This window comes from Equus caballus, chromosome 18 (genome assembly GCF_041296265.1).
Source record: "Equus caballus isolate H_3958 breed thoroughbred chromosome 18, TB-T2T, whole genome shotgun sequence".
Lineage (NCBI taxonomy): Eukaryota > Metazoa > Chordata > Mammalia > Perissodactyla > Equidae > Equus > Equus caballus.
This window is the reverse complement of record NC_091701.1, coordinates 71,440,664-71,465,802: the sequence shown is the minus strand read 5'-3', so window position 1 is coordinate 71,465,802 and position 25,139 is coordinate 71,440,664.

The following is a 25,139-nucleotide window of genomic DNA, read 5'->3' as shown; positions in this document are numbered from 1 at the left end:
ATGCGGTAGAGTTACATCATTTCTGTCAAACGCATATGCATTTTCCCCAATGCTCTCAGATTTTGAGTTTCCTCGAAAATATAATCCACAAACATTTGTCACAGAGGCCGAGGTAGCAGAATAGATGACTCTCAGACTCTTTTGTCACCACAGTTCCTTCTTGTACATTTACATTCAGCAACTTAATGGGACCTGACACGTGGAAAGCATTTAAATTTTGTAGCCCTAGAAGTTTCAGGAAGTTTCATTTTCTTTTTCTTGCTGATAACTTGAAATTGAGTTCACCAAATTCCCTGTCAAGACACATTTCTCTAAGCGATCTTTTTGTGTGTTTAATTGTAAATAATCTCCTCGCTTGGTTGTTTCTCTCTCTTCATTTTTACTAGCAATGCTCAGTTCACTTACTGGAGGTACTAAATCTTCAGAAGTGCATTCAGCCTCCTCTGCTGTGACCGAAACGACTAGAATGATTTTTTTTTCTAATAAAGATAAATTGGGAAATCAAAAAAGAATATCGGAGATGCCGTTTGTTCTGAAATTTCCCTTGCTAAGGATAACTAACTGGAGTTACCACAACTTTCAGCATCAGCAGATGTGATATGGACAAACTTGAGAGAACTAATCGTGTACTGATTCTGCTCTGTCGGTTATTTTAATTTTCACTGTAATGGGGAAAGGGAGTTCCTTTCTAAATTATGAGATTTCCTTTTCTTTCTTTCTCTTGCTTCTCAGTTAATAAAGAAGCAAGCTGGTGGACTTTTGTAGGCTCCAAACAAAGACAGAACTGACGACAAAAACCCTAATAATTTCAGAGTTTGGAACTCGTTTGTTTATTTGAAATTCTTTGCTTCAAAAACAGAAAGTGCTTTAATAACCTGACTGCAGAAGATGCTTAACGGAAAATGCTTAATTTTCATCTTCTGATCTAATTCATTTCACAGTGAGGTGTGGGCTTAATATAGGAACTTTTCCTCTTGTTTATGACATTTCACACCCACAGATATTTGTAGGCACACGGAGGGACGGTGAGCCGCTGATTGTTTCTGAAATTAGCTCAGTACAGAACAGTGCTTGAGAAGAACTTGTGTTTAAAAAGTGAAAATACCAAAGGGTAAGGCTGCTTTATAAATAAAACCTTTATCATATGTTTTAATGCATTTTAGCTTTTGTGTTTATTAATTTATTTGTGAAACCAGCTGATAGTTCAATTAGGGTTTAAATTTAAAAATCTTTAATTTTAAGAAAGTCACATTAGCCTTGGTTGAAGATGAGCCATGAAATTAATAGCTTTGGGAAAAGGTTTCTAATTTTGAAATATACGTACACATATACACTTGATAAAAAGGAAATATTTTCCTTTAAGACAAATAGAAGTCTGTCAACGCATACTTGTTTCACATTTAATCAGTGTGAAATTTGATGCAAGTTCTGGGTTCTCAACAAGAGCAGGGCACAATTGAGCACATGAAAAGTTTTATAGTCATGTGAGCTGTTTCTAATTTACTTTGTAAAAATAACGTCTAGAAGTCTAGAGGAACTTACATTCCTAGATATATTCAAGAAGAAGTGTATTCCTCTTCCATAAAATTTGTTCCACTTGTATTTCATATTTCTGAGCTATTTTTAAATATTACCATTTAATTTGAAATTTATAATTTGTGTGTGTGTGTGTGAGGAAGATTGGCCCTGAGCTAATATCTGTGCCAATCTTCCTCTGTTTTATGTGGGACACTGCCACAGCATGGCTTGACGAGTGGTGCTGTGTCCGCACCCAGGATCTGAACCTGCGAATCCCAGGCTGCCAAAGCGGACCCAGTGAACTTAACTACTATGCCATGGGGCCGGCCCCTGAAATTTATAATTTTTTAACACAATGATTTGTATTGCCTTAGGGGGAAAGATATGGAAGAGTGGAGTACCACATTAGTGAAAATCACCTGTAGTTCACATAAAATAAGCCTCTATTCCTTTCCATCATGTTCTATTCACAGAATAAATAGCTGATTGACTATTGCAGATTATCATGTGCTTTAAATATGAATGTCTTTGTAATGTCTATATTAGTTGTAATTTTTTGTACATAAATCATATGATTAAAATCACAGGAATTTTACATATAGAAAGCACATCCACTCCAATTATTGTTCAACTGATCAATTTTTACTTCTACCACCAGTTGATATTTGTGAAAATAATTCTTCAGAATTTATTGCTGAGCCTTCCAAATAGAGTACCTTTGCTGCTTTCAAGCTCAGAGGATCTCTTTCCTTGGGTCAGACCAACTATTTAAAGCTGGTACTATATTTAGCAACCATCTACCCTCTGGAAAAATTTGAGAAAATTGATCCACCCATTTGAGTCCTAACTGACAATTCTTCATTGTGGATAGCTAATTTTATATAAAATACTTTTAACATGGTTTTAATGATGCAGCAATTAAGAGTAACATTTAGAAAGAAATCTGGAGATAGTTCCTTATCTTCCTACCCTATCTTTCTGTCAATTGTAAGTTGAATTTATGTCTTCAAGCTCTTCTTTGTCTCACCTTTATTTTTGGTTCATTAGTTTCCTGAAAGTATGGAATTAAATCTGTAAATGGTCACTGTGACAGAGTTTTCTTGAAGAATTCAAGGAGCCCTGTAGAATGTAAGACATGTCAGTACTTTGCTCTTGTACCATCACGTGTGACAATCTTAACTAACTTGAGGTCCACTTTGACGGACAATCTCAATGTGGCTTCTTCGTTTTCTACATCTGATGTGATCTTGCAGTGCAGCAAGGGGAAAGCAAAGCAAACGAACAAACAAACTCATGAAACTAAATTTAATCCATCTGATAAATTCATCTCTTCAGGTATTTGTTTCTTTTGAATAATGCTGTTTGTAGATTTACTCTTTCTCCCTGCTTCTCTCTAAGGTAACATATGTGTCATGGGGAACTATGTGATCTGGCAGCAAGGAAGGCAGTACACTTCTCAATATTTATATCTGCATGACGTTGCTTGGTTTTCTGGCTCTTCTGATCTCTGTAATGATGGCGTTCCCTAGCGGCTGAGTGTCCTGCTAGCATCCTCTGACTGTAGCAGGGAGCTCCTGCCTGTGTAGTTATTTCTCAGGTTGGTCAGGAGTCCTTCCTGCTGACTTGATTCCACTTCGGTCCCCTCTGAAGTCTGGCTGTAACTTCTCTTTGCTCCCTAATCTTGGGTCTACCCTGTAGACTTCAGATAAATGGTCAATTGTCTCTCACTGTAGTGATCTCTGCCACATGAGACTGCCAATACTTTTTGCGGCAAATGGGTGTCTGGGAAGACCAGGGCAGGGGAGGTTGGGACTTCACCTCTCTAACCTTGGGGCTTCCCTGGGTTGTTTGGTAATACTCTGTCACACTGGCTTTCCTTATAGTTCCAAGTAGAAAACAGCACAAAAAACCTTCATTCAATGGCTTTTTTCTCAACCTATCTAACGTGGTCCCCCCTCCAAGGTTTCTATACAGAGAGGGGTGATCTGGAACTATATGCCTTCTTATCTATTTCTACTCAACTTGCTTGTCTTCATTTCACAATCACCAAGGAAAGAAGGATTGGGTTTCCCCCAACTTTGTCTGTCTGTTCAGAAAAATCACTTATGTCATACTTCCTAGGATGTCATATCCCCAGTCCTTGATTCTATAATGGCAGATGGGGCATAGGTTTTTCAAAAAGATTTTACCTGTTACACTTAAGTTAGGCTCTTGATAGGAAATGCAGTATGGCTGCTCTGTTATTTGAGCGATGGCCTTCATTTTCCGGTTCTTGCTAACAAAATGGAAATGATGTTTTAGCTTTTCCTAGGCTCTCCCTAGAAAATCTGTAAGCTATAAAAAAAATTGAGGTTATGATATCTGAGTGACCCACACTATGTGGCTATTAGAGTCTTAATTTAGCTTTTCCTTTAGACTGTTCCATGATTTTCTGCATGGGACTGGCACTCAGCATAGGCTCAAATGTCACTAACCCATTTTAGTTTCAGAGTCGGCATCTTCCTTTCCCTCCTGATGTCCATCATGAACAAAAGTCCCCTCACTTAACTGTAGCCCCAGCTAGGTGTGAAGGACACTTGGACACTAGGATACAACTCTCCACCCTTAGAAGCTGATTTGGCCTCAGCTGAATAAGATTTGAGTCCCAGTAGTGAAATTCCACCCGTAAAGCAGGGTCTTGAGCTATTGGAACCCCCTGCCCCAATCCATCCATCCTTCTCTCCCTCAGAGTCTGCTCCTCCTAAGTGTGCTCTGTCCTGACTTCCTATGGGATTCTGGGATGCAGAGATTAGGGCACTTCCTTCACACTTTGTGGGCTAATGTATTGGGGATTGTCTCTGTGGAGAGACCAACTGACAATCTTCCCCAAGCTCTTCACACAGGAGGCAAAGTTAGGATTACTACTTCTGTCTCCTTCTGCCAAAATGGGACTTGATGAAATCAAACTTTTGGTCTTCCTCCCGTGAAAAATCTCTCCATAGGCAATCTGCTGGAGCAGGACTCTGAGCTGAGACCAGCTCCAGCAGCCCCTCTCTTAGCAGAGTAATGAGCAGCAGCTCGCTGAAACCGAAGGGTTCCCACTCCCTCTCTGCATAGAAGCTAATGAATTGGACCCCACACCTGAGCAGGTGGAGTGGAGGAAGAGGCAGTGTAGAGACTGTGCAAACAACGTTCACCTGAGGGCAAGACTGTCCCAACATGTGGAGAGTGAGGGCATCAGGCCACCTACAGACATAGCAGGGCTGAGGATCATTGAACACATGAGTGCTTCTTGGGATCAGAGAAAATATCTGATCTTTGATCAACCACCTACTAGAGGACCTGGAAAGTTTCATGGTGACTAGGTGGCTGTGAGCCTCTGCTTTAGGGAAAGGAGCCAGGTGTGTGGCATGTTGAGCCAGTAGTGCAGTCATGACTTGAACTCAGTGGCAGCAGTGGATGACTGCAAGAGAGGTGAAGCCCAGAGCAAGTTGTTCAGTCGGATAGAGCTGCCGCGGCCCTGTACTGCTCTGAATTGAGGCCAGTGCTGTCTTCTTGGCACTCTCTTCTCCATGAGGGGGCAGGACATTTTGAGGAACAGCTCTCTGGTGGTAGCCTGGTGTTATCTGCTAACTGGCACCAAGAGGAAACCTGGAAGATGCTTATCTTATGTAAAACAAGAGGACCGCCATATTAGTTTCCTGGGGCTGCTGTAACAAAGTGTCACAAACTGGGTGGCTTACAACAACAGAAATGTATTCTCTCAGATTCCTAGGGACTAGAAGTCTGAAATCAAGATGTCAGCAGGGCCATGCTTCCTTCCAAGTCACTAGGGAAGAATCATTCTTTGCCTCTGCCTAGTTTCTGGTGGTTGCCAATAATCCTTGGCATTCCTTGCCTTGTAGATATATCACTGCAATCTCTCCCTCTATTGTCACATAGCCTTATTCCCTATGTGTCTCTGGGTCTTCAGATTGCTTTCTTATAAGAACGCCAGTCATTGGATTAAGGCCCACCCTAATCCAGTATGGCCTCATGTTAACTCATTGCATCTACAAAGACATTATTTCCAAATTAAGATCACATTCTCAGGTTCTGATTGGACATGAATTTTTTTTTTGGGGGGGGCTACTATTTTAACCCAGGATAACCTCCATCCTGTAATACAGGCAATTATTATTATTTTCTTATCTTTTGGAATAGTCTCCTATTCTCTTTCTTCCAAAATTGGATTCTAATCTTGTGACCAAAGGATAAATATACAACCTGTACAGTAACCAACAGTGTATGGCCTCCTTGCCCTCTTCAAACTGTCGAACATTCTCTCTTTTGAAATCCCTTCCACTTTCATTTCTCAATGGCTCCATTTATAGTCACACTACTGACTGTCAATCTCATCAAGTCTCTGGTCATATTTCTCCTTTCTATGAGATCTTTCTTGGTTTTCCAAAATAAAATAACACTCACCTCTTCCTATCCATCCTCCTCCCTCCTTTTTTCTCCATAGTTCTCATCACCATCTGACATACTGTGTTCTCGTTTTTCCCCTATACTAGATGGAAATTTCATCAACATAGAGACCCTTTTTTTAATGTGACTTTGTATCCCTAATATCTAAGTTAGTGACTGGCACATAGTGGGAATTCAGTAAGTCTCTGTTGAATACATTTGTGTGTTGGGAAAAAGATATATGACCTGCTGTGGTAGCTATGCACGGACTGCTGGGGGTCATTACCACTACCTGAATGAGGCCTTTGTGCAAGAGCATGGAATGTGAATATCATGTGAGGGAAACAGGGAGGGTGAGATGAGCTATGAGGGTGGATGGAGAGGGAGGGTCTTGGTGGCCTTGAACCCATTACTCTTGTCTTTAAAGCCGCCTTCTAGCATCTGCTTTTCTCCTTGGTGCACTAGCCATTAAGTTGCTGTTTTGATTTTGAGTCAGGTTTCTGAAACTTTCAATAGAAAGAGTTGTGACCAATACACGAATCACCACCTGAGAGTGAAGCCATCATTTCATCAGAGACACACGGACTCTCTTTCTTGATGCTGAACAAACCACCAGCAGCTTTCTGTTTTATGGCCCCCACTCTAAACATAGAAAAGAGGGACACAGAATCTGATCCCAAACAGTAGAGCAGTACATGGGTAGTCTCACCACATTGTAGGCTCATCCCCAGACATCAGAGGAATCCACTTGGAAAATGAAAACTCAGGGAGACTGCTGAGGGCATGCTCCTCCCCAAACTTTGAGGCACCAGGGACAGCGACAATCTGAATGTGACCAACAAGCTTTTGCAGGCAGTTTGAGGAGGAACAGCCCAGCTGAAGCATAAAGGGCACAAGGAGGAAGGCTGCAAAAAAACCATTTTCAGATGTCACACAGTGTTGTGGAGCACGTGAGCTCTGCGTCAGGTTCCTCCCTCCAGAGGCGGAGCCTCACACTGAATCTGAGCCAGATTAGACGTGTTTGACGCCCTGAAGGTCGCGGCCCCGCGTGAGATGGGGCTCTTTCCTTCTGTCTTTGTGCCCTGAGGTTCTCACAGAACATTTTTTTTTTATCTTCCAAAGATTTTCTCTGATGCAAATAAATGTGACTTTAATCAAATTAGGGAAATTTTCATAAGCCATGGAAAGAAAGATAAAATCAGGAGCAGAAAATGAAGCATTTTTTCAGACTCTGACTTTGTGATGCCAAGAGTGATTCAAACATAAATTCTTGTTGTTATAGTACTTTTGGTCTGCTTTAAACAAATATTTTTTGACATCAGAAGATAGTGCAAAGATTAAAGAGTCGTTTTCAGAGTGGTGATTAATCGGAATCATTTTCTATTAGAATTTGTTTCTCTGGGGGCTGATTTCACCTATACAGGAGTCGAGAAGGAAATGCACATATAGGGAGCATTATTAGGGACATGGGAAAGCAAATATTGGCCGCCCTTTAATGCCGTCTTTAGTGTCCTGGGAAGAATGTAGAAAGTCCATTATCGTTTCTTCAAAAGTAATTTTAAAATGCAAATATAGATGCTAACAGATTCTTATCTCCATAAGATTGTCAATTTTCTTGCCCCACACTCATTTATTTTTTTATAAAGAATGAAATATAGGGCAGAGATTTATTTGTTGACAGTTACCACAACTAACTCAGTCTCAACTCTCACCTAAATTCTTCCCTGTGTAGAAGCAGTGAAGTAGAAAATAATGAGGGCTGAGTTATTTCTGAAATGTAAAACCTGAAATTGCCAGAATTTACTCAAGTTCCTTGAAGGTAGAGACTTCAGATCTTTTTCTGTTGAATTCTTCCCTAACAATGATGGCGCTTGGTCCTTTAGTTTATTCTGTTGAAACATTAAACTCCAGCCTGTTTCCACTGACCCCAAAATTAAATTGCCGTTCCACATTTATTTCAGTTTTTACTTTCAGTTTATTTTCAAGAAACCAGCTGCATAGTATGCACTTTTTCTCTCTGGAGTTAACTTGGAAATGCTAAAACTTAGAGTCCTGTGAGGTTGGTTTCAATAATGCTCAAATGTCTAACCTAGTTCCTCTGACCTGCTTATTTTGAAAATGCCAGGCATATTTATTGATGTAAATGATATTGATATCAAGAAGGAAAATTTTCAAGATGAGCAGGGGAGAGAAATTTGATAGATAGTTAAATAATGAATTTCTATTTAACTATTAATGCCTAATTCTTATAAGAGCTGCTATGACCTTATAGATTGTAAGAATATTTTAGAACCATGGTTCTTATATCCATTCTTAATGTATCCATTTTTTGGTAGTGTCAAAAGTCTACTATCTAACTGAGGAGAAAAAGTCAATACTTGAATCCTGCTCGTACATATATGATATTAATCTATTCTGAATAATGTTTCATCAATATTTAGCATATTTCAGACTAATCTTCTGAGGAAGCGGGTGTACAAGAAGTCGATGAAGTTTGAATTCAGGTTCCTTAGTCCTCTTTCCCATCTCTGAGACTTGGAGCCAGTGTCCCATCCCTTTCTCAACCCACTGCACCCCTCCGCCTACCCGACACGCACACCTCAGGATCCCAGATTTCTTTCCATATTTTCTTCCTTATCACTTCCATTTATTTCCCCCATACAACCCTATTTTCTGAGAAATTATTTGAATCTTAATGGGAGTAGAGTGTATATCCGCATTTCCCAAACTGTCATGAGTCTGAGAGATCTTAAGCGGGCACATTCCGGGAACACAGTATTCCATACCCCAAAATGCTTGGGGAATGTGCATGCTCAATGCTCCCCTTGGGATTTCAAAACACAAGTTAATATATGAAATTTTCTGAAAATGGTTCAAGAAACTTATTTTTGTTTTACAATTAAACAAGTCAACTCGTTTGCTGAAGGAAAGACCCATCTAGCCGTATCTCTTACTATCTCTAAATAGATATAGCTCTTAACAACAGCTTGAGATGGGCTAACTTTTGTCAGGAAAGAAGGATAGGTTATATCCCTGAGCATGTAAACAGCCTTCTAATTCCCTCTAAGGAAAGCTCTCATAGGCTCACGCCTGGTTCAGAAATTCTCCCTCCAGCCCGAGAGCGCGTGCGTTTGATACAGGCGAGTATGTTTTCAGGGATGTGATTGTGGCCAGATCATAAAACAAGACTTATAAGGAGTTCAAGATTTATCAGATCCATATTGGGGAACCATGAAAAGCTTTTAAAGGAGAAGGTGTATGAGAAGATTTGTGTTGTCTAAGATAATTGAGGTGGCAGTGCAGAGGGGGTGGGAAGAGGAATGGACTCAGCCAGCCGATTTAAGGTTGTTATAGTAATCCCAGTGGGAATGTTGAGGCCCTGGATTGGGATCACAGCTATGCAAAGGCATTGAGAAACACATTTGAGGAAGATTAAACACAAGAAAATAGGGGGAAGTAATATGCTGTGATGACTCAGTTTTCTAGCTTGAGTTGACAATGGTAATATAATTAACTGAAACAGAACAAAGAAGAAAAGTTGGGAGAATGGAGGGGCGGGAGTAATGAGTTCGATTTTGGTCTTATATAAGTAATGAGAACAAGCTGGTTTAAATGAAACCATACTTGCTAGGTTGCCTCGGGGTGAAAGGAGCAGTGAGATATTCTCTCTAGGATGTGGCGGTGCCCGCTCATTGCCAGTGGGCCCCATGCCTCTATCTCTTTTCTTGTTGACTGACTAGTCACCACTCTTTGACATTTTCCATGGTTTTGCCTCACAGGGTTTTGTTTACCTGTCAAGAGTTTCTTTCAATCACTGTGAGTGAAAGGGCGGGCCAAAGTGATTTAAGGGGAAAAAACTTGCAAAAAGACTACCGTGGCTTTAGTCCATAAATAAAAATAATATGGCCGTTGGTGCAGTCAGTAGTTACATTATGTCTTTGCAAATGGGTTTGATTTTTAAACTTAAGATTCTCAAAGAGCAAATGTATAATTCTTTCTAAACCAGATGATTGTTAATAAGATATTTAAGAATCAACTTATGTGCATGCCACCCCAAGACAGAGAGAGTGAGCGAACACAGGTTTAATCAGTATAACTAGAGTAAGAGGCTGCCTGTTTGGTGTAATGGGCAAAAGTGATCGAAAGACTCTCAAATATATGTGTCTTTAGCTTGCCCCAGTAGCAAAATTATTGATCATGTCTTTAGGTGGAAGTGGCAGGGGTAAAATTGCTCCCACTGAGACATAAATAAAATGGGCTTTAGTATTGGTTGTACCAAGGACTCTGTGACTTTGAATAAGTCAATTAATTTTTGAAGTTCATTATCTTCATGTTAAAAAATGGCGTAATAATAACTACCTCACTTTTATCACAATGCTATTATAAGCATCAACTGAGATCATATGTAAAGTATTTTATAGTTTATAAAGGGACAAACTCATGTATGGAATTAATATTTTTGAGCTGAAACACCGAAGTTGTCCATTAGAAATGAAATATACCATTTTGAAGAGATAATACCACTATTAGTTCAAATTAATTTCACAGATTAGCTGATAAGGCCAATGAATAATTTAGATGGGGAAGTGGTTTAAAAATATTTAGGCAAGGGGCCTGCCTGGCAGCTTAGCGGTTAAGTTCGCACATTCCACTTTGGTGGCCTGGAGTTTGCCAGTTCGGATTCTGGGTATGGACCTACGTACTGCTCATCAAGCCATGCTATGGCAAGCGTCCCACATATAAAATAGGGTAACATGGGCAGGAATGTTAGCTCAGGGCCAATCTTCCTCAACAAAAAGAAAAAAGAAGAGGATTGGCAGTGGATGTTAGCTCAGAGCTGATCTTTCTCAAAAAAAAAAAAAATTTAGGCAGAGGGCTGACATGAAAATGCTTGGCTTCTGGGAAGGAGGAAAGCATTTTAGAGTGAGAACAAGTATGTAGTATGAAATGGAGGTCATCAAATCAGGTTTTCCTACAATTTTGCACAGAGCTAATCCTGTTGAAATGAATATGTGTTTGAAAGCTGATATTTTGCTTTCTGAACTATAAGTGGACTAATATATTTAATAGTAAGGATGCCGTATAGTGGTGCAGGAAAGTTCAGGGCTCTTTTCCAAGTAATTCTTGGAGCATCCCCCCTCTATCGCTCCCTCTGCCCTGCTCAAGATACACACACACACACACGCACAGGCACATACACACATGCACACGCACACACTTGCACAAGCTCCATTTCCATATACCATGCTGTTTCCTCTGTCCTGGAAAGGCTTTGCCTCTCCTAATGTTACTTGGATGATACATAGTGATGCTTCAGGACTCAGTTCAGGTATCAACTCCAGTTTCCCAGATCCCCGAAGTGGGCTAAGTAAGCCTCCTTTTTGGTCCTCATGCACCCTGGGCATTATTTAATCATGGTACTGACTCTATTACATAGTTATAGATAACATTACATACAACCCACACACACATAAACAGTGTGTTTACATATTTGCCTCCTACTGAGGACTGTGAGCTCTTAGGATCATATGGAATTAATATTTATTTCCATTGAATCTACTGCAATGTCTCATAAATTAAAAAATACCCAGGGGCTGGTCCACTGGCACAGCAGTTAAGTTTGCATGTTCCGCTTCATCGGCCCCTGATTTCCCGGTTCAGATCCCAGGTGCGGACGTGGCACGGCTTGACAGGCCATGCTGTGGCAGGCGTCCCACATATAAAGTAGAGGAAGATGGGCACGGATGTTAGCTCAGGGCCAGTCTTCCTCAGCAAAAAGAGGAGGATTGGCAGCAGATGTTAGCTCAGGGCTAATCTTCCTCAAAAAAAAAAAAATACACAATACATGTTCAGAGTCAACTGAACATGAGGTTTTTAGAGAACTGCATGATGCAAAGAAAAGTCCTTGGTGAGCTTTCGGAAGGTGTGGTGGTGGTGTGGTAGTAGTGGCGGTGTAGAAGAAGGTTTAGAGGCAGACATGGGATCTCCAAATTATAAGCTATTAGGTCGTTTGTTTATTTTAGATTCACGCATGCATTCATTTGCTTGTTCTACAAAACTGTCTAACACTTGCTTTGTTCCAGCCACTGTGGGGAAAAAAAGATGAATCTGCTATAGGACTTATAGAGGGAAATAGAAGGTATACAACTAAACGCAAGGCACAAAAGGAAAAACGTGCAGAGGGCATCATGGCAGAATCCTGGAGAGCTCAGTCTTTCCATTCAAACCGCCCATTTTCTAATCTTTGCTCTACAATTTACTAACATGCAACCTTAAGAAAGGTACTTAACCTTTCTGTGCCTCAGTTTGCTCGTCTGAAAAATGAGGACAATAGGACAACATACATTACGTTATTGCTTTGTTGCAAGCATTATGTGAGTTAGTCTCTGACAAAATTATTTCTAGTTAGCTATTTGGGGATTTCTAAATTATTTCCATGCAGCAGCGGGACTATTGTGTCAATGAGCATCAACACATTCTTAGGCACATTGATATGTTTTACTAAATTGCCTTTTAAAATATTGTACCGATTATTTTAAAAACAACTATTAAAGAATTTATCAGTTTTCGTGCAACCTTGCCAACATTTGCCTTTTGCTAATATAGATGCAAAATAGTATTTCATAGTTTTTAAAAAATTTGTGTAGGCATAGTCGGCATGGTTGAGCATTCTGTCTTACACTCTGATTCTATTTGTATGCCTCTTATGTGAATCATTTGTGGGTGTTTTTCCTCCTTTGGCAGAATGTGGGCTGAATATAAAGAGATGATTCCAATAGCCTATTTGGCATTCCATGATAGATGTTGAACATTTCCTTCTTCCAAAACAATTTCTTCCCTTGGTTTACAATGCTATAAATACTCTCCTGTATTTCCCCTAGCCTCTGTTGGATGCTCCTTCTGAGCTTGCTTTGCTGGCTCATTTTGTGACTGGCTTTTAAATATTGGTACTTTATATTCTCCCCACAGATGAACAAGCAGGTTCATATACCAGCAATATGCTGATGGCTCCCACATTTCTTTTTCTAGCCCAAACTTTTTCTCTAACTCCAGTTTTATTTGCTCCAAATCTTGAAGATCACAACAGCAACTAGTTTCAACATGTCCCAGTATAAACTCTTGATTTCTCTCACCCCTGGTCCTTGTTCTTTTATAATATTTAAAATCTCAAGTGACTAGTACTGACACTATTCATTTTACATAAACAAGAACATTCAGGGTCGTTTTGATATCTCTCTCATCCAAAATGATCATGGTCTTTTTAAATTTCGCCTTCTCTGTATCAAATCTGTCCCATTCTCTTCTTCTCTGATATCAATCAAACTTAAGAATCTATTCTCTTGTCTAAACTACTGGAATATATTCTTGAAAGATCTTCTTGCACCCCACATTGTAATCACAGAGATGCTTTTAACATTCAAATTTAACATGCAAATTTTACTGCTTAAAACTCTTCCTGACACCCTACTGGCATTAGAATTAAAATCACAGTCCTGAATATAGTCCACAGAGCCCTGTATTCTCTGTCCTGCCCTCTCCCCGCTCTCCTGGAGCACTGTTACTCCAATTGCTCTCCGTTTTCTCACGTCATCACATCATGCTCCTTCCCATCTCAGGCCGTCACCACAAATTGCTTTCTCTGCTCCATTTCCCGTCATCTAGATGCTCCCTACCCTTTATCAGTCAGCTCAGAAGTCATTTACACAGGAAGGCTTCCCGGAAATCACAGCTAGATAAGGCCCCCTGCTAGCGCTACTTCCTGCAGCCTGAACTTGCCCTTCCCCATGACAGTTATCTAAGTATAATTAAGTATTTGATGAAGTAATTAGTAAAATGATTGATTCCTCCCATAGACCATGAGCCCAACAAGAGCAAGGCCAGTACAGAGAAGGAACTAGTAAGTATTGATGATTAAAAAACATATATCTATCTTGGTCTACTTACTTAAACTTTTTGAACTTCATTTTTCTAGTTTTTAAAATGGAAATTCCTATTCTGAGTACCTCACAAGGTTACTGCAAAGATTATACATGATAATATATATAAAACCGTTTGTGAACTTGACAGTAAGATAGAAATATTTCTCCAACTTTATTCAAATAAACTATTTCCACTTGAAGTCTGTGGGATTTGAAACATGTATTTGAATAATGTTTGGGGGCTTAAGCTGAAGTAAGATCTCTGGGTGTCCAACTTGTAAAATAGACTGCTTGTTAAATTTGCCCTCTTTCTCCTTTTCCGGCAGGCTTCTGGCAGTGTGTCATTACTAAAGGTCAGCTAACCTTGATTGACTCTGCATTGCACAATAGCCTTTTCCTGGACTAAATGAAAAAAGTGACAACCAAAGAGAAGGTCCAGGTGCCTGCTATCTAGGTGCCACCTTGATTTAGGGAATAAAGATAGAGCATGTGTGTTTCCCTGTTTGATGTATAACATTTATATAACTTAGAACTCTCCATACATGATGCTCTAAGAGGTACATGGTCTGATCATACAATTTCAAAGAAGTTTCTCAAAGGCAAATGAGAAAGTCTTCTCCCACCTCTTTTGTTCTGCTCCATGTGGAGAGCAGATGAATCTGGTATTTTGGAAAAGGAGGATGTGGAAGACTACTGTAACTTTGCTTTGTTGGGTCAGCTGGATCTCGCAAACTAGGTCAAGTTAGTTATAAATTAGTAGGCCCGTTGATTTGTGCATACACCAAGAAATCCTGGGACCCTAAGAAATCACGCCCGATGAGGGATGAGGTGCTGTTATAAACCAGCATCAGCAATGCATGGAGAGGAGAGAGCATAAATCAGAGAGAAAGGACACTCCTATATTAAATATTAATCCAAAGGTAAGAACTGTGCTAAGGAGATGAATAACAAATGAATATAAAAGTGTCCAAAGGAAAAGATTTAATGCATATTGTGTAAGTTAATCCAGTTATCCAGTTATTTTAACTTTATTTAATGTATGTTGGGTGCCCAACACTTCCTAATTGGGTCTGATTATAATTATATATGAGCAAATTTGGGAGAAATATTCTTTTACACTATATGTTATTGTATATATAATAAAATGAATATATTTTATATTAAAATGATTATTTTCGTAAGTAATGAGTACAGACCTACCTTTAAATATATTGGGAGCTCTCTTTTTATGTGTGCATGCATCTGTGTGTGTATGTGTGTATTCTTTCTATCATCTATCTATCTTGAAGGGATATTGCAATTATTTTAGGTAATAACTTGCTTTACAATTTAGAACGATCCCAACTTTAGAATCTTTCCCTTTTATTAGCTCCTTAGTGCTTGGTAGACCGAACTCACTATACAGACCTAAAATTAGTTAAATGCTTGAGAAAATGTTAACAGCAACAACAAAAAATGCCTTGGGAGGGAGATAGTGTAAATTGATTTTAACCTTTTTTATCTGGCTTCTGATAATTTTAAACTAATTTTAAAGATTTGTGCCAACAATTCTGAAAATAAACTAAAAATAGTACCATTTTATGATTGTATTTTCTAGATTGATCTTTTTATATTTTTGGATAATTTTATTTAAAAAAATTATATTTTATGTTTTACTATAATGAAAATATTAAAAATTATATAATAAATATACTTAATTTAAAATTTATAATATAATTCAATGTTAGAGAGAAGACAGCTGAAATAAAAGGCCCAACAATCTTGAATTGGGCTCTTTATACATAATTTAAAATTGAGTTTGTGTTAAGTAGACCCAATATATATATATCATAAAGCATTTTGCAAATAAATATTGCTTTATGAATATCTTTTGTTAATGTATTTCCCAATTGTATTTTAGCTTTTTGTGTTGAATGTTTGTGATATTTATGTAATCCTGTAATTCTCCTTTCCTTTATCACTATGAGCGACACTGAATAGCTGGTGTTACTTTTTAGTCACATAACATCTTAGAGACACTGTTAACCTATGAAAACACATTGTGTTTTTTCTTAATCATTTGCATACTCTAGAGTATTCATTAGGTGGTAATTCAAAATAGTTGACATATATATATCTCCATTTATTACATATATACACCATATAGGATATTTAACACCCTATTATTTACTTATTTTACATTGTAATTTGGCATTAACAAAAAGCACAGGAATACAGAGCCAGAATTATGTACAGTCATGCACCGTGTAACGACGTTTCAGTCAACAGTGGACCACATATACAACAGTGGTCCCATAAGATTAGTACCATATAGCCTAGGTGTGTGAATGCTGTAGGGGAGGAAGAAATTTTCTTCTACCTTCCTAGTTTCTTCTGGCTGGTCTAAAAATTAAGTTGACATGAGACGGATTAACAGGAGAGAAATAAATTAAAGTTTAATAACGTGTATACATGGGACAAACCCAGGAAAACTGAGTAACTCACCAAAATGGTGAAAGCCCTCACCCTCAATCTCATCCTCAGGTAAAGACAAAAAGAAGATGTTGTGGGTGGGAGAGTCAGGGACTTCAGAGCGAAGGAAGGCAATTCACAGGTAGGTGAAAAGGAGCAAACATTTGGAAAACAAGTGTTTGGCCACACAGAAACAGAAGAAGACAGAGGAGAACCCAACAAATGAGCTTTTCTAGGCTCCCCCTTGTCTACCACCTAGTTCACGCTATGCTAAAGCTATAGCATGCTTCCGGAGACAGGTGTTTTGAATCTGAATTCTTTTAGGCAGTTAAAGGGGAGGTAGCAAGAAAAATTTTCTAAGTCTTTTGTTTCTTAAAAATAATCAGCCTAAAATAATCCTCATGTTAAAGAGACAAATTTTGGGGCGACAAATTTTTTCCCCTTCAGCACACTCTACGATGTTTGCACAACCACTAAAGTAACCAACGAGGGGTGTCTCAGGAAGTATCTCTGTTGTTAAGCGATGCATGACTGTCTTATGTCTGGTCTAATTGTAAAGCTCACATATAATTGTTAATTTTTAAATTCTGATTAGTTGTCATGAAATGTGCTTTGTCCTACTAGTATTTTTAATTATTTATCTTCAATTTAATATATTCAGAGCCTCTATTTTTCCAATTCTCTCATTTCTTATTTCATCTCTCTGCCTTTATTCTCGCACTTTCATTCTTAAGGGCTGCAGTTTTACTTTTTTTGTCTTTTTCTTTAAAAAAAATTTTTTTTGCAGCATAGTAGTGGATATGTTTGATCTTTTTAATGCATAAGTCTCAACTTTTTGCTGGGTCTTTGGAGATGTTCTGTCAGGTTTTTTCTTTCCCTCTTTCCTGCAGCAGTGAATACGTTGCCCCCAGTTACATAGTAATTGCTACAAAAAGCAGGACAATGCCAGGAGTCAGAGTACAGATCTGAAAAAATAAAATGACAAGAGTTAAAAATACCTGTGCACCACTCGGGGCAGAGCTTATGACAGCAGCTTCCGTGTTTCCAGTGAAAGTTAAGCCACAATTAACAAGAGGTCACAATGAATGGATTGTTTAACACGTCTTCATTGAGGACTATATTTATGTCCTATTCCCAAGATTGTTCTGGATGCTTTAAAGAATTGCTCGTGCTGCAGTGTCGTGGCGGAGCGTGTCAGACACAGCTGAGCATTCAGTTAATTACTACCTCAGAGTACCTGTCTTTCTGATCCAGTGTCCTAAAATTTTTGTTGCAATTTTGAAAGTGACAAATTTCAAGAAGCTAGTTTCTACGCTGTAACTATCTAAGGAGACTTCAAGAGCAACATGGTAGTCGCCATCTGAGCTCATATAAAAGCCAAGTTCAAATGTAGAAGGGACAACTTTTATTTTAAATATTTTATTTAATCAAATTCAAATAGAAATACGTCTTTAGCATATGCTGATTCAGTGGACTGTGTAACCTTTTTTTAAGGGTTTCTTCTGAAACAGAAAATTTCAATTTGACCTCAACTATATCTCTATATGTTCATTTGTCCCTTTACTTATCTGTTAAATGTATATATAGAAAAGTCCTAGTTTTTATAATTTTAATTTTTGGTTCATATTTTTGGTAACATATGTCGTTTTAGCTGAAAATTATACAAATGACACAAAATATATTTCTTAGCATTTTCCATGTTTTTAAAAAATTCTGACACATGGTTTCACATTTTAATATTTTAGAAATAGAAATCAGAATACATCATATTTTATATTCCTCATTAAAAACAAATGAGCACCACCACCACCCAAAACATTTAAGAATAAAAAGTAGAGTGTATATATATATATATATAATGTTTTTGTCATCGCTTCCTATATAAGATTTATCATTAGATTGTCACCTTAGTTGAGTTATAGCTTTTGTAATACCATATATAGACGGATTTTAACATAGTTGTGAAGTTCTAATTTTTGCCATGTTTTCAGAGATAACACTATGGTAGAAAATGAAAACAAAAAGGTACTATATCTTCAGAATGTTGTCCGTCATATGCCAATCAACATAACTAAGGACAATAGCCAAATTTCTCATATATATATGTGAATAAAGTAAAACTTGTAGTACTGACATGACAAAGGAAGGAGTGACCTATATGTGTCGTGACGGGTTATCTTTCAGGCAAAAAACATCTTCAAACCTTTAAGTGACTTTCAAGTAAGTAGTCTGACTTTTCCAGTGCATGATACTCTGAGGGAAGGGGTGTGTGGAATTAGACCAACCAAGGTTTCAAGGAAATTGAAGATCATCTATGTCAATTTTCCAGACTGTACAGTCAGGGAAAGGCATATTCCCCTGGTCTCCCACGAGACACTGTCTTTCCTGTGTGCTCTCACTGTTGCACACTGTGGCATTTGGCACAAGATGATGACTATCGCCCACTTAGTTGTTTGTATCTCCCATTAAATGATAAATTTCTTGAACACAGAGTGGGCCATGGGCTCTGTGTCCTTAGAGCACAGCACCATAGCTAGAACACAGTAGGGAGCGTTGTTGAATAAGTGAATGATGACTGACTCCTTTCTACAGTAAGTAGCCACCAATAGATATTTGAAAACATCGAGGCTAGAAGACTCAAAACAATACGTGACTGTAACTTCCATTTTTAGGGATTTTTTCACTTCTCTTGATCTAAGGTTCTTGTGTGTGTCCCATAAATACTACACATTAACTGATTCCGCTCCCTTGGAATCCTGAGGAGCGGTCCTATGCCTTCTTCTATGTGGCAGTCTCTCAAATACTTGAAGGCAGCTGTCACACTCCTTCCACCACGTCCATTTTGCATTTTCTCTGATTCACTCGTGCTATCTTTTTGTTCTGTTTAAACTGTTGTTTGCTGTTGTAGTAGTATGTTAAGTTACGTTTCTGTTTAGCTCTGCAAAAATTTGTCAACGTCCTAGGTACTCTGCTAGATGGCCTCAGGTGTAAGGAGGAATAGGCATGTATTGCTGTAGGGAAATAGCAGGTAAACTTATAATTCCAAATACTGTGGCATTTTATCATATGACATATCACTTTCGCATGGTGTCTGAGATTCAGGTATGCACAAAGTGCTCTAAGAGCATAGACAATAGGCTTTGAGCCCAACCCAAGAGATCAGATGATCAACTACTGTTTCATTTCAACCTGTTAGATGTGGCGGTTATTCACGTCTGTCAAGGTCTATTTGGATTTTTATTCTATCATATAGATTATGTTCCTTCAAACTTTCCTCATCATTTACAGATTTTATAAGCTTACTTAAAAAAATTATATCTTCGTTTTAAAATTGTTGAAGAATACAAGATTAGGGACTGAGGTTTATGAGATATCTTGAGGACCTTTCCCCAGGTTGATTCAGCCATTAAATGGCTCAGATCAAGATTCCCCATTGTTGATGATGAACAGTTTACATCCTAAAGATTTCCTTAAGATAAACCCATTATACTGTAAAAACCATATTTCTGTTAGGTAACTCAAAACACTCTAAAGTACCCAACTTCATGTGAACACAAATAGTCCATAGTCAATCTATAAATCAAATTAGGGTGAGTTTATCATGAGCCAGGTTTGAGGACTATAGCCCTGGGCCTTCCTTTCCCACTTTCCAAAAAAGTGCCCTTTTGGAAAAATGAGGTCAGGTCAAATTAGTTTTAAACCAAACGGCTTCCTCATATATGCTAATATATCCTACTGCTTGTCATTTATTTATCATTTGTAGAGGAGGAAGACATTTTCTCTACTCACTCTGGGTCCTTCTGGCTGGACAATGAATTAAATTCACATAAGACAGAATAACAGGATAAAATTAAACAAAGCTTTATAACATGTATACCTGGAAGAGACCCAGAAAAACTGAGTAAGTCATCAAAATGGCAGAAGCTCTCACCTTAAATACCACCCTCAGCTAACGACAAAGGAAGATATTGGGGGTGGGGAGTTATGAGAGATTACCAGAAAAGTACAGTAAACAAGAGTAAGGTTATTATGCAGATTTAAGCCCTTGCCTTCTGCATGGATAAGAGTTTCTAGAGATAAGGTCATCCTCCCTCCTTCCTGGTACAGAGAGGGAGACACCTTTACAGATGGAGATTTCCTTTACGATGTAAATGTTTCTTAACCAAGGGTAAGTAAATTCTACTTTTCAGAGTTGCTCTCATGTCTGCAGTTTTTAAAGGTAACCAGCCCAAAGTAATCCTCATGCCAAAGAGATGTATTTTGGGGTGGCCAGTTCCAGTCCCCCACACATTCAAAACATTTCTCCCAGACTGGTAGTTGCTGACGTTCTTGCCCTGTGATAAGTTTTGGATTACAGCACACCTATTTTGTTTCTGAATGGTAGAATTTTGAAAATAGGCCATCTTTCTATTTTATTCTTTCAGGTATGCTACACAGAGAAATCTTAGTGAAAACTTAAATATATTTTATTTCCTACTAAACAGTTTTTCTGTAAAGTTTGAATCTGTTTACTTGTGCTCTGCCCTACTGACAGGAGAGAACATGAACCAAAATGGTTTTTTTTTCCATGAACATTTCTTACAACTGACTACCTAAATCCTGTGCTCTGGACCTCTTTTGAGTATCAGTTGGAAACAAGACAGGAGCAAAAGCAAATCAGCCCAATTTTTCCTGGAGACCGTCATTAACTCAAGGAACACCCAAGTGAATATGCCTCCCTAAGTGTGATAAGGTGATTGCGCTTTTAATGCGTCCTCTGCAGCGTCTAGCATCGCTGGCCACTGCTTCCCCTTTCCCTCTGCTTTCTTTGACATCACGTCCTCCTCATTTTCTCACTGCTTCCTGTGAAGTAACAGGCTGTAATTCTCATCTCTGCATACCCATTGGAATCAACTTGTAATTTTTTTTAAAAAAGATGACACCCAGCATCCCACCCACAAAATTGTGTCTTAATCGATCTGGGGTGGGGGATGGGATGGGCCCTGGAACCGGTAGTTGTAAAACCTTCCTCAGGTAATTCTAATATGGAGTCAGAGATAAGAACCATTTTCTTATATTCTAAGTTGAACTGTATGCCATTGCTTACAAAAATGTTAATTTCATATGGTTCAACAACATTTTTATCTTTATATATATTTACATTGACACAAATTAGAAAAAAATGATAATAAAAACTAGTGTTTATATAGGACTTAATCTGTGCAAAGCACTTTCTATATATTAACTCATTTAATACCAAAACCCTATGGGCTAGACACTATTAATACTCCCTTTTTTGCAGATGAGGGAACTGAAGCACAGAGAGGTTAACTGACTTGCTCAGGGTCACACAGCAGGTATTCATGAGATGTCCATTTACTGACTAGATTGTAAGCTCCATAAGAGCAAAAATAGTTGTTTTGTTCACTGATGTCTTCCAAGTGTCTGGAACAGTGTCGGGCACATACAGAAGCTTTAGTAGACTTTTTAAAGAGAAAGGGGAAGGCAGAGAATTTGTCTTTTAGTAAAGTATATATGTGAGGTTCAAATTTATGGGAATATTTGTGATTTAAGATTCTTCTCTAGTCTCTTTAGCGTATTATGTATATCAAAAGCTGGCAAACACTTTTGATGGGTAGGAAATATTTTGCTTCCATTTTAAGTAAGTAACAGAAATGCAAGGTGTTTCGACTTGTCTCAGAAAAGTCTATAGCTCAGTTGACAAAATGTTTAAATCTACACATTTATTTTTCAGTTTGAGTTTGTAATTATATGGCAAGTAGCTCAAGTTTCCTCCAATCTGTCTCTTTACTGAAAAGCTGTAGGATTTTGCATTGTGTGTGTTTTCACACTTACGTGCAGGAGTCTTAAGATAAAGAAACTTCAAAACTGTATCAAATCTTTTACTGAAAAATTTCAAGGAGAGGTGCTTTTCTTTTCAATCTTTTCATCCTGGTAACAAACCACACTACTTACACTTAAAGTAAATGCTGAAGAGCTGCCAACAATGTCATATCCACAAACAGTAAAAAAATGTAAGCAATATCTATTTTTTTCTTGTATGTGTTAATGTAAAGTACAAAACATAAATATTCCTCCTTTAAATTGTGAATTAAAGTTATTACTCTCGAGGCCGGCTCCGTGGCCGAGCGATTAAGGTCGCGCGCTCCACTGCAGAGGCCCAGGGTTTGGATCCTGGGCGCGGACATGGCACCGCTCATCAGGCCACGTTGAGGCGGCGTCCCACATCCCACAACTAGAAGGACCTGCAACTAAGATACACAACTATGTACAGGGGGGGTTTGGGGAGATAAAGCAGAAAAAAAAAAATGATTGGTAACAGTTGTTAGCCCAGGTGCCAATCCTTAAAAAAAAAAAAAAAAAAGGAAGATTGGCAACAGTTGTTAGCCTAGGTGCTAATCTTTGGAAAAAAAAAAATAAAGTTATTACTCTCTTTGTAAATAAAATTTTATACCTGGGACCATTGGCATAATAAATTAATTGTATAAAAGAAAGGAAATACATGTATTTTATATACATATATAAGGTTATAGAACAGTTGCAAAATTCAGTTCTGTTGAAATTAGACAAGAACATGCTAACCTCCTCCCTTACACTCTAAGGACACATAAGGGGCATTTTGTAGTAATTTCTGCAGGCTTTCAGGGACAGAACCCTAATTCTAGCATTTTCCGTTTACGGAAAGACAGAGGGCTTTTCGTGTTTGATCGCTGCTGGCCAGGTTGCTTGTGAGTCATTTGGTTCTTCTATTAGCTCTTGCTTACGTGCCTTCCTTCTCCCTTGCTGCTCTTGCTGTGTTTTGTACAGCAAAATGGGGAAATGTGTCGCATTTGGTGAGTGCTGGGCATCAGGAGCGAGTGAGCGGCTGCCTGGCTCTCGTGTCGAAATGTTGGCTCTGCTGCCCCTCTGATACTGAAGCGCGCGTCTCTCAGCACTGCCAGATGGGGAGGAATCTGGGCTCGCAGGACCCGAAGTCCTAAATTGATCCAAACACATTGTGAAAACAGTAGCTGTCTTTCACTGAGTCGTCTATTCACTGGGAACGTGGCTGCTGTTCCCTGATATATACTACCCAGAGACTTTTAAACTTTAATTTAATTCTTGTTTAGGAGAGCTTTGGGGGAGGGCCTGACATAGCTGCTTTGGGAGACAGAGGTTGGCATGTGGCAAAACATATAAAATGTTATCTAGTAGGAGAAAAGGTGGTTTTAGTGAGAAAATCTGTTCTATAGTTAAAGTTGTAACTAAATCAGTCTTTGTTTTCAGAAGCACTGCCAGATACCTACTTTTATACAAATGAAATTTACATATAATCATCACAATTTATTAATTACTCTTCCTGGACTGCTCGCCATGGCACGAGATATAATTTAAATAGTCATTGCTAGGCTCCTACAGATTGGAAAGAAGGCATGCTTGTGTATTCCTCTTGGGTTTGCGGTATGCCACGGGACACGGGGACCATCAATCAGGGTACTGCCGCTGGTTCCTTCCGAGTTTTTGATTGCTTCTATAAACCCCAAAAGGACTCATTAGGCTGGTTTCCTTTCCTTTCCGAAGTCCCAGTGCTTAGAGCACTTTTGCAAATAATGATTTGAACTTGGGTGAAAGTTTCTGAAACATACTGAAGATCAAACCAATCATCTAATATCAAACATTTCAAACGACAGGACCTGGAAGTAAAGTCTATTTCTAAAATATCCATCATGAATTTGTTGAGATTATGTGGTAATTATACCCCAGATAATGCATCCAAATGAAATAATTCAGAAGTAATAGGGGAAGACAAGTACATTGGCACTGGCGTGTATGTGCAGGTGTGCGAGTCAAGAATGGGAGAGAGTGAGAAAACGGGCAAAGAGAATTAGCAAGTTAATTAACATTCTGTTTATACTTCTTTTGCAAACTAATTGCTACTTCAAATACAACTCATCGACCTGGCTTATGACTCTTACAACTAAAATGGGCTGTTATATCCGAAGTATGCATAAGTTATTCAAATACTGCATTTCATACCCAGAGAACAGTCACCCAATACTGCAGGAATTGCATGCTTGCAGACAGGGGAACGTATCTAGGCAGTAGACTTGTGAAGGTCAGTAGATAGTTTTAAAAATAAATTTAAATATCCTGGAAGAGTACATTCTTCCAGTTTACCACTGGAATAATACTCCTTCTTGAATCATACTCCTTATTGAATTGTACAGTTTCACCCACTTATGATACATGTATAGCTAGCTTTGGTGGCATTTGAAATTTTAGACTCTAGATGCCAACCCCTCTGACTGAGACTGTTTGTTTAATGAAATAATTACTCTTCAAAATTAAATAAAATATTTTTTCTGAAAGATACATAAATCACTATTTTTGTGTACGCTATTTAAATATACATTCATTAATACTGAACAACTTCACTTAGGTGGAATTTCCCCTGTGCTATAAAAATAGATTTTAATCAATACCAGCTCTTTCTTTTGTCACAAAAGGGTATTTCATGGCATTGACTAACTCATCTCCTCGTGGCTTCGCTTAGGCCATGCATACATGCACACGTATACAGCCTGACATAAAATAGTTGAGGGGTGCATGGGATAGATGCATCATTCATTCCTCAAGAGTAAGTATTATAAATGAGATCTTGAGCCCATACAGAATGGGACTAATATTAACTAAAAATTTTGCACATATCCTATTTTATAGGAAAATACTGTTAGAGCATTTTAATTATTTTGTTTTATTTATTGCTGCTACTTTTCATTCCTTTGGTTTATGGAGGCTGTTACCTTAGTTACAGATTTTTGCTCCTAATTTAGTTGACTTTAC